The sequence below is a fragment of the Orycteropus afer genome, unplaced genomic scaffold (genome assembly GCF_000298275.1).
Source record: "Orycteropus afer afer isolate SDZICR_OR568_19922 unplaced genomic scaffold, OryAfe1.0 scaffold01072, whole genome shotgun sequence".
Classification (NCBI taxonomy): Eukaryota; Metazoa; Chordata; class Mammalia; order Tubulidentata; family Orycteropodidae; genus Orycteropus; species Orycteropus afer.
Window position 1 is genome coordinate 101,850 of NW_006922659.1, and position 10,602 is coordinate 112,451.

Consider the following 10,602-nt stretch of genomic DNA (forward strand, 5'->3'; position numbering starts at 1 on the left):
ATTTGGAAAATTGTAAACCTCCCCCTAGGAATAGCGAGGCTGTGCACCCACCCACAGACCCCCACTGGGGTCTGAAAACCCAGAAACCTCCTCCCTAGGCATAACCAGGCTGTTTCGTCTGCCCAGCCACCTATGGACCCCCACTGTGACCTGGGGACCCAGAGACCTTTCCAGGAAGCAACAAGCTGTCCCTTTTGCCCACTACCCTTATTAGAAAGCAGGGACCAGAGATCTCCCTCAAGAATCATCAGAATGTCTCTCTGTGCCCCCACCTCAATGTCACTGTAGGACTTACTGTGGGAAGGTGTCAGTGCTGCCCACTCCAGGGCCCCTGCTTGCTAAGGACCTTTGGCTCAGCTTCTGACTTGATTGGCTCTTTCATCTAATGCTCACCTAACTAACCAGGCCTCTAGGTGTTCTACTTTCCCTATCAGCCTCCCAGGGAATCTGACCACCGACCTCTCAGGAAGGCTCAGACCTGGCCCAGGGAGAGAAGACAAAAACCCCACTAGCCTCCATCATAAGCCCCTACCAAAACAGCACACTGGTTGGCATACACCCAGTCCCTCTTTCCTGTCTTTGGAGGCCCAGATCCCCTGGTTCATCTTAACCCTGGTTGCTAGCTCACTTCATTATTGAAGTTGGCTACAAATTAAAAAAAAAAAAAATTACATTATAGCTCTGTCCACAAAGTTCAGCTCTTTCCAAACAAGCCTAGCCAAGCTGAGCCCAGCCTACTTATCCCAGCCCAGCTCAGGCCAGACCAGCACAACTTAGTTCATCCCAGTTCAGCCAAGTCCACCTCAACCCAGCCCAGCCTGGCTCTGTCCATGAAGCCCAGCTGAGCAGAGTCCAGATGACCAGAGAAGATAAGCCAACTCAGTCTTGCTCCCCATGGTCCAGCCTAACTCAGCCCAGATAGACTAGCTGAACTCAGTTCAGTCAAGCTCAACTCAAGTCAGCCTAGCTTGATACTGCCTGTCCCAGTCCAACCCAGTCTAACCCAGCCAAGCTTAGCACAGATCAGCCCAGTTAACTGTAGCTCTGTCCACTCCATTCAGTCAACTTTATTTAAACCCAGCCTACCCAAGTCAGATCAACACAGTCTATTAGAGCTATCAAGCCCACTTCTGCTCAGCCCAGCTTGCCTACCCTAGTCTAGTTTGCATCTGTCCAGCTTAGCACAACCCAGCCAAGACCAGCCCAACCCAGTACACCCAACCAAACCAGGGCAGCCCCACCCTGTCCAGCATAGGATAGCCCAAGCTCCCCAGCTCATCTCAGGAAAAGCAAGTCAAACCCATCACAGACCAGCTGAGCTCAACCCAGCCCAGACCATATCAGTTCAGTGAAAGTCAGCTCAGTATATCCCAGCTCAAACAGACCAGCCCTACCCTGCAAAGCCTAGGACAGCCTAAGTCATCCCAGCTCGGCCACGGCCAATCAGCCCAGACCAGCCCAGACCAAACAAGCCAGGCCGGGCAGCTGATACTAGCCCAGCCCAGGTCATCCCATCCCTGGCCAGTCTGTCTCAGCTGACTACAGCTCAGCTCATACCAACCCAGTGCACCTCCACTCAGCCCAGTCCAGCTTAGCCCAGTAGAGCCCAGGCCAACTGATCCTTGTTCAGTTCCAGCTGAGCCCAAACAAGGCCAGCCCAGCTCAGCTCAGTTCAGGCCATTTCAACCTAGTTTAGCTCAGCTCAATTCAGTTCAGCTGAGGCCAGCTCAGCTCAGGCCAGGTCATTCCATCCCAACAGGCTCAACACAGCTCAGCTCAATGTAGCTTAGGCCCGTTCAGCTAAGCCCAGCCCAGCCCAGTCAAACCCAGTTCAGCCCATCCCAGGTCATCCTATTCCATCCCACCCTAGCTTATATTTTTCAGCCCAGTCCAGCAGGTCCCAAAACAACCCAACCCAGCCTAACTCAGCCCAGCCCCATTCATTTCATTCTAGCACTTACTAGCATAGCTCAGCCCAACTAACCAAGCCCAGCCCAGCCAAACCCAACCCACCCAACCAAGCTCAGCCTAACCTAGCCCGGGCAAGTGCAGCCCAACCTAACTCAGCTCAGCCTAGCCCAGCCAAGCTCAGCTCTGACTAGCTTATCTGAGCCAATCCAAGCCAAGCTATGATCAGTGCAGCCCAGCCCAACCCAACCAGGCTATCCCAGCCCAGTCCAGTTGTGAATAAACTAGTTTAGCTCATCTCAGAGCAGGTAGACAGCCCATTTTAGCCCATTTACCCTTACCCAGTTGGGTCCCCTTTCTTCTGACTGGCCCAGCTCAGTCCAACTCAGCTGAGCACAGGTTAACCCAATTCAGCTCAAACCAGTTCAGCCCAGTCTAGTCCAACATAGTCCAGTTCAGTCAAGTACACCTCAGCCCAGTCCAACCTGTCTCTGTCTGTGAAATCCAGTGGAGCAGAATCCAGATAAACTTACCCTAAGACAGTCAAGACTAGAGAAGACGAGCCAACTAGCTGAGTCTGCTCCGCATGATCCAGCCTATCCCAGCCCAGGTAGATCAGCTAAGCCCAGTTCAGTAAACTCAGCTCAACTCAATCCAGCATAGCCCAGACAACCATAGCTCAGACCATTCAATTAATCAACTTTATTCAAGCCTTGCTTATCCCAATCAGCCCAGCATAGCCCACTATAGCAAATGGGGGCAGCCCAGGCCAACTCAGCCCAGCCCAAGCAGCCTAACTCAGTTGAGGCTAACCTAGGCCAGCCCAGCCCAACTCAGCCCAGCCCAACCCATCCTAGCTCATCCCAGTTCAGCCAAGCTTAGACCAGCTCAATCAGCCCAGCTCAGACTAGTCACCTAGCCAATCTCAACCAAGCCTGGCCCGGCCCAGCCCAACCCATTCTGTTCTGCCTAGCTCAACTGTGCACAACCCAGTAGTTCAGCTCACACAAGGTAGACCAAGACAGGCCATTTTAGCCTATCTAGCAGTATTCAATTTCAGTTTCTTCTTAGCCCAGCTCAGCTTAGGTTAGCCTGGCTCAGCCCAACCCTGAATATTTCAGGCAGGTACCAGCTCAGCTCTTCCTACACCAGTTTCACCTTGCACTGCCCTTCAGCTCAGTCCAGCTCAATTGACCATGGCTTGGAACGACCCAGCATAGTTCAGCTCACCCAGCTGAAAATAGCCCATTTCACCCCACTTTGTGGTTGTTAAGTGCCGTCGAGTCATGTCCGACTCATAGCAACCCTATGCACAGCAGAAGGAAACACTGTCCCATCCCGCGCCAGCTCCAAGATCTACTTAGCTCACCCTATTTAGCTCAGCTAGACAGGGTCCAGCTTCTGCCAGCTTGGTCCGGCCCAGCCCAACCCAGCCCAGGACAGTTCAGTCCATGAGAGTCCAGCTCAGGCTACTTCACTCAGGATGAGGACTACCCGGATTCACCAGTGTGACCCACCAGAACCCAGGAGAGCACATCTCTCTTCACACACATCTGTCTTCCATCCACTCTGGTAGCTACCCTGAGCCCAGCCAACCCAGTCTCACCCAGCTGGATTCAGTCCAACCAACTCTTAGATAGTGTAGGTCAGCCCAGCCAGACTCAGTCCAGTCTAGTTGAGACCCGCCACCCCACAAGTCATAGCTCAGGCCTGCCTCTCTCATGTGGTTCAGCACAGGGACAGCTCCCTGCTGCTATGCCCCATGCCAGGACTCTGGGAAGATAGACCCCAGTCCTAGTCTGTTGCAGACAGATGCCCTCCTCTCTGTCCCAGCCTAGCCTGTGGGATCTTAGAGCCATCCTGAACCACCTCCCCCTGTGGTCCTTCTTTGTCCTCTCCTAGGCCGTGGTCCCCTGCCTTCTCTAGGTTGGCATTAGGCAATCTCCTGTATTCCTACTGCCCTGTGTCCCCATACAGGGAAAGGACAATGGAAAAACCCACGGTGACCAAGAGGCTCCGTTCAGGTGAGGGAGCAGCCTGGGTGTCACTCCCTCCCCATTGGCAGATGGTCTGGTCCTCACTGTCACTCACTCCAGCCCTTCTCACAGGGCTCCCAGAGGCCAGAATACCTGAGGCTTGAGGTCCTAGGGCCGGAGCCCCAACTGGCTGTGGCCGTTCCCAGACTCCCTGCATAATCTGCAGACTCATGCCTTAGTGGTGGCTCCCAGACAGTAGGTGATTGTTAGAAATCATTGCTGTTATTTTTACATCCAGAGAAGAGGGCCTGGGGGCAGGGAGCTCTGCCTCAGTGCTTTCAGCTAAAAATGGGGTGGGAACCCCCCGGGGCACAGCAGCCCTGGAAGTTCCCTTTTCTCTCTGTTCTTGGGAAGTCAGTTCAGGGCAGGCAGAGTCCAGGTGATGCTGGTAGCTGGGAGTATATGAGGTCTTGATGAGGTCTTCCTTTCTGCCCCTCTTCACCTGCTGCTCTTGGCCCTTCCCTTATGCCCCAACGCTGGGCGTAGACTCAGTGGCCCTGGTCAGCAAGTGAAGATGGACATCACCCTGCACCAGGGAAGCCCACTGGCTGGGGAGGGAGAGGAGTCTGTCTTGGCCACATCTACTCCTCAGGGGGCTGTGCAAGGAAAGGATGGGGCCTCTTCTTGCACTGGGAAATCAGGGAGTGCAGCACCATGTGCCCAAGCCTTGGATGTAGGGCTTCCCTCAGTGCTCTGGCTCATGTCCCTGGTGACAGGATGCCCCAAAGAGCTGCCGTGGATGTGAGTGAGCACAGGGTCCATCCATGAGGATCAGGCAGGCCCTGGTACTCCATGGGTTTCTGGGGCACCCTGTTACCATGTGACCTCACACATCTTCCACTTATAAGCCCTCAGTTTATTGCCCTGTGGTCTGGGACTCCCAGTTGGGTGGGCTCTGCCAAAGCACAGAGGTGGGTGCAGAGAATATCAGGACTGGGAAGTGAGTCGGGGCTGGCTGGGACCCAGGGACGCCTGAGTGCAGGGCTCACATGTGTGTGGCGCTGCAGCAGAGATGGCACTGCTGAGTGCTGGGGTCATAGGGAGGGTTGGAATCAGTGGCCTTCCCGGAGGTGCCCTGGTCCTACATGGAGGCTAGCCTGGCATGGATGCTCTGCTAGGGTCTGGTGAACAAACGACGGTGGGTCTGGGCTCTCCTTCAGGGCTGCTGTTGTGCCACAGACCTTGTCCCCAGGAGCCTTCAGCCCTCTGTGCACCGTTGTTGAATGACACAGGGAGAACTGCTGAGGCTGGCAGGCCTGCATAGAGCCACTATTGGGCTGATCAAGAGGGAAGGCAGCTGTAGGACTTTCCAGATTCCTCAGGAGATCCCAGAATATCTGCCTTCAGGATGGCAGGCAATGTGTAGGACTGACCTAGTGCACTGATCCAGCCATGGAAACAGGCTGGGGAAGCCAGGGCCCAACCTGACACCTCTGCTTCCCCGGGTAGGCTTTCCTGGTCAGTTCTGCCCTCCCCTGCACCAGCAACCGGTGTCATGTGGGAGGACACATGGGAGCACAGAGTTCCCTGGAAGGACCTATGCTTCTGAGAGAAACCACAGTGGGGAGGGTGCACAGGCCACCCAGGAAGTATCTCTTGCCTAGTCCAGACTCAGGTCAGGGTGCCAAGCCTCCAGTACACACATGTGTGAAAATGCTGGGTTGGGAGGGGTTGGATGCCCCCAGGTGTCCTTTGGCTTGCTCTCTCCAGGCTCAGGAACATTGAAGGCAGGGCCTCAAAGCCCAGTAGCCTGCCCTTGGTCTCCCCTGACACCCTGTTACATACTGTCTTCTGGTGAAGGGGATGTGTTGGCACAGCAGTGGGCTGACCCTAGGGAAGGGACTCTGATTTCCACCCTGAAGCTCTTGGGGCCCCTTACTCATGGGGGAGAACACTGTCTACCTCTTCCGTTCCCTATCATGCCCAGATGAGTCCTTCACCTCACTTCTGTTCCATATCCCCAGGAGATTTGCGCCTGCCCAGCCTCCAGACATTTCCTTGCCTCTGGCCCCTTTCTGTTCAGGAAGTGGCCCTTCTTGTAGCTCTACTCTGGTCTTGTCCATGCCTACTCTGGGCTCTCCTTCAGGAACAGTTGTGTACATTGCTAGATCCAGGGTCTGGCTGAGTCTAGCTATCACCACCCTGTGGACCACAGTGCTTCACCTCCACTCCAGTATCTCTGAACAGATTATGCACATAAATTTGTCTATATCATGTCTGAATATTTGTGTGTGCACATGTGTGAATGAATGCATGTGTTTGCATGTGCACTTGCATGTGTGTGTGTTTATGTGTCTGCCTTCCTACTCCAGCCCCTGAAGAGCCCTCTGACCAGGGAGGAGAGGTAGCATGCAAGAGGAGGTGCTGTTCTCATGCCAACATGTGGCTGCCTTGGGGAGATGCTATTGACCTTGGGTATCAACTTGAGCCACCACCAAGCTGGAGGATGTAGTGAGGCACAGAGCAGGGAAACTTGGTTTACAGAGGGCCACCAGCTCAACCTATCTTGTTCTTCTATGCTCCTTAAGGCAGCCAGCTCAGCTGGGCCCCAGGGCATGTTCTGATCTGGGCTGGGAAATACAGGGCCTAATTGGGGACCAGCAGGACTCTTGGATATCATGCTTGTTAAAGTAGAGGTTCAACAACAGAAGGGAAGGTCCTCAACGAGATGGACTGACACAGTGTATGGATTGTGGTGGTGTGGTGATGGGCTCAAGTATAGCAGGGATTGCAGAGTTGGCACATGACCAGGTGGTGTTGTGTTCTGCTGTGCATAGGGTTGCTTGATTGCAACTAACAACAACAAGGTCTCTTGGAGGGCCTCACCAGATGACATGGGCAATGGGAAGTTGCTATTTCCTGGGTTCCTGCCACGTCCTGGACTCATTTCCAGGGCGGGCTCAGCTTCTCACCTCTTATGCAGCCTCAACTCTAGCTCCATGCTTGCCTCCCCAGTAAGGATGCCCCTGTGAATGGATGTTCATAATCCTGCCATTCTGAAGGGTGTAGCACGGCATGTAGCAGGACATCTCTTGGTTCTAATTAAAAATGCTCCAGTTACTAAGGACCTCGAGCTTCTATTCAGAAACTCGAGGACTTCTGTTCTTTGCTCTCACATGTTCCTACCAGTTTTCTTGCTGCCACTTTTAGTGCATACCAACGTATTCTCCTGGTGGCTGTCAGGTTGGTGCTGACTAATGGTAACCTTGTTTAGAACAGAGTGGAACTTTGCCCAATCCTGCACCACCTTCACCACTACAGTTGTACTCAAGTCCGTTGTTGCAGCTCCTGTGCATGGTGAGTGTCTTCCAACCTAGGGAGCTTCTTTGCCAGTGCCATATCACACAGTGTTCTGTTGTGATTGGTAGGGTTGCCCTTGGTTAATGTTTCAAAGATCACTGGTTCTTTCTCCCTAATTGATCTTAGTGTGAAAGCTCTACTGAATCTTCCCCACCAGGGTAGCCCTGCTTGTATTTGATACATGTATGGGTAACATAGCCACCAGCATCATGGCAACATGCAAGCCACAAGAATGGGACCACCTGACAAACAGATGGTTGGTCTATACACAGACTTGGGCTTATCTCCAAGCCTCATTGTGTTCCTTGTGACTGTCCAACTGCTAGTACCATACCTTCTGCTTTATTATGGTTTTATGTTAATATTTAGAAGGATAGTTCCCTGAAACTCTCCATCCTTTGCTCTTCTTTTTCCAACATTGTCTAAGCAGTATATGGACACCCCCCTCCATAAATCAGCTACTGCTTTGATTGAGGGTACTCAAGTATACTGATTTGGGAGATGAATGATATCCCAAAGACCATTCCAACCTTGAACACAAGGCATTCCTCCCATTATTCATATTCTCTTATGTCCTTTTCTAAGAATTATTTTTCTAACTTTTTATTGTGATTTGGGTGAAGAATTATAGAGCAAATCAGCTTTTCATTCAATAATTCATACATATTTTTTTTTCATGACGTTGATGGCAATCCCCACAATGGAACATCACTCACCCCAAGGCTTCCCTGCATTTCCCATATCCATTCCTCCTTCCTTCCTATCCCCTCCTGCTTTCTGAACTTTGTCCCTGGGGAAATGTTGTGGTTTTGCTCTTGGTTGGTTGACTCTTCTAAGGAGTGTGTATGTTCCTGGTGTTATTGTTTACCTTATAGATCTATCCTTTGGGTGAAAGTTGAGCCATGTCCTTTAATGGCATTTGACATTTTTTCCACAAAGGTCTCAGGAATTCCTTCACAAGTAATAAGGCTGTTGTGAATGGTGTCATGCTCTCATTTGCATTTCTCTGGTAGATTTTGCTGAAGAGGAAGGGCACAGCTGCATTTGTTAAGCTGATCTTTCTCTTGGAATTCTTGCTGAATTTTCTCATGTCTGTGGGTTCTGTTGGAGTTTCCACGTAAATGATCATATCATCCCCAAATAATGTCTACTTTACACCTTCTTTTTTAATTCTTACAAGTCTCATTTTTTTTCCTTGTCACATGGCATTGACCAGGACATCCAGGAACATACTAAATTAGTATTTTTTGAACTCTTGACCACAACCTCTATTTTATATATATAGATATATAGATATATAGATAGATAGATAGATAGATAGATACACACACACACACACTATATTTATGTAACAGAAACCCACTTTTCAGGAGAAATATTTACCCTTATTATGTACAGTCCACAACCTTTTCTCTTCTGCTTTCCTAAAAAGTTGGCTGTAACTCTAATTGAGCTTCACATTCCACAAATATATCAGTTCACATATATGAGCAACACTGGCTAAGTATTATAACCATGATAGTGTGCATCCTTATCTTGTCCCCAACATTACAGAAATGTCTTAAAGTTTCTCCACTGATTACGTTTGCTACCATGGTTTTTCCATGAATGTCCTAAGTTTTTTTTTTTTTTTTTTGTATTAATTTATTTATTAGAATTTCATCCTAATTTCTCTATTTCTCTATTGGCCTGTTAGATAAAACTCTTTGCACTATGATTTTAGTGGTTGTTTTGAGGAATATAATATGTACCCTTAGCTTATCACAACCTATTTAGATTTAACATTTTACTAACCTGTATAAGTTGTAAGAACCTTGAAAAAGCATAGTCTCACTTATTGACTCATCCTTTATGCTATTGTCATGTATTTTGCATTGACAGGTTATAAACCTCACAATATGCTGTTATAATTTTTACTTTAAACCAATCAATTATCTTTTTTTAAAAAAATACTATATTATTGTATTTTAGATGAATACAGCATATTCAGTTCCTGTTAATAATTTTTATACACATTGTTTCATGTCATTGGTTACAATTTTTAGAACATGTCAGCATTTTCATTATTTCCATTGATCTAGCTTCCCTTCTCCTCCTTGCTTCCTTATCTTTACTTTTGAATAAATGTTGACTGTGTGCTCTTATATAGTTAATTGCTTAATAGAGCACACTATTTACAGTTGATATTGTTTATTTTATAATCTATTATTTGGCTGAAAGATGACCTGTAGGTGTGGCTTCAGTGCCAGCTTCAAAGGGTATCTCAGGGTGATCGCCTAGGAGGTTCCTCTAGTTTCTATTAGTCTAGTAGGTCTGACCTTTTCATGGAAGTTGAATTTTCGTCTACATTTTTCTCACATTCTATCCAGGACTTTTTATTGTGTCTATGGTCCGAACAATAGATAGTCGTAGCCAGGCACCATCTGGTTCTGGTCTCAGATTAGAAGAGGCCATGATTTGTGGGGGCTGTTAGTTCTATTGACTATCTTCTTCTTGTTGTTGTTAAGTGCCGTCGAGTGGTCTCCAACTCATAGTGACCCTATGCACAGCAAAATGAAACACTGCCCAGTCCTGCACCAGCTCCACGATCCTTGACATACTTGAGCCCATCACTGCTACCACTCTGTCAGTCCATCTCATTGAGGGCCTTCCCCTCTTTTGTCGACCATCCACCTTATCATGCATGACATCCTTCTTCAGGCAATGTTCCCTTCTGACAACATGACCAAAGTATGTGAGACCAAGTCTGGCCATTCTCATTTCCAAGGAGCATTCTGGATGCACTTCCTCCATGACAGATTTGTTAAATCTTTTAGCAACCCATGGTACTTTTAGCATTCTTCACCAACACCACAACTTGAAAGCATCAACTCATCTTCAGTCTTCCTTATTCATTGTCCAGCTCTCACATGCATATGAGGCAACTGAAAATACCATGGCTTATGTCAGGCACACCTCACTCTACAAGTAGATATATTTGCTCTTCAGCACTTGAAAGATGTCATGTGCAGCCAATTTGCCCAGTGCTATGCCTCATCTGACGTCCTGACTGCTGCTTCCATTGGTGTTGATTATAGAATTAAGCAAAGTGAAGTCTTTGAAAACTTCAATGTTTTCTCCATTTATCGTGATGCTGCTTATCGGCCCAGTTGTGAGGATTTTTGTTTCCTTGATATTGAGATGTAATCCATACTGCAGACTTTATTCTTCAATCTTCATTAGTAAGTGCTTCAAGTCATCCTCACTTTCAGCAAGAAAAAAATGTGTTGTCAGCATATCACAGGTTGTTAATGAGCCTTCTTCCACCCCTGATGTCATGTTCTCCTTCATACAGTCCAGCTTCTCAGATTATTTGCTG

At 48.9% G+C, this 10,602-nt stretch overlaps 1 gene segment (V, D, J or C); it reads right to left on the reverse strand.

Moving 5' to 3' along the window:
- Positions 1-10,602, reverse strand: part of LOC103212706 — a 32,572-nt gene that overhangs the window by 7,102 nt on the left and 14,868 nt on the right.